A 618-nucleotide genomic window follows, 5' to 3' on the forward strand; every position below is an offset into this window, starting at 1 on the left:
TATTTACTCAAAAGAAAGATTGTAAGTGCTACCTGGTGAACGATGAATTCGAATGCAAATGAATCTAAAACCCATAGACTTAAAAAAATTAATTAATATGATAAAATTATTAAATATTTTATTTATAATTTTATGTTATATATATTTTATTCTGTGTATAATTATATTAATTAAACACATGCATTGTCTTTAACAGCCATTTTACCATCACCAACTCCAGTTGGATTCCCTCGCATTCCATGTTAACAGTCAAATCCAATCTCAGACAAAAGAAGTTAATTCAACCTTGCTGTTGTTTCATGAATCCCTTGCATTCTAAAAATGAAGGAAGGGAGATGAAACTCCAGTTAATGTGTTTAATTGTTCCCATGAAAAAAATTGACTATATAATTGCACATATTTTAAATAATTTAACTAGAGTGTGCGGGTATTTATTTTTTCTATTTTAAAAATAAATATTTCAACATCTAAATATTATTTTATTTAATATTTAAAATAATCATGTACACTAATATTTAAACATTTGGTATTACACAATGTACATTGTACAAGTGAATTTGATGTTGCTAAAAACGAGTACTAGCTCAAATTATACCGAAAATAAATATGTAATATACA

Source organism: Raphanus sativus, chromosome 3, assembly GCF_000801105.2.
Source record: "Raphanus sativus cultivar WK10039 chromosome 3, ASM80110v3, whole genome shotgun sequence".
Taxonomy (NCBI): Eukaryota; Viridiplantae; Streptophyta; class Magnoliopsida; order Brassicales; family Brassicaceae; genus Raphanus; species Raphanus sativus.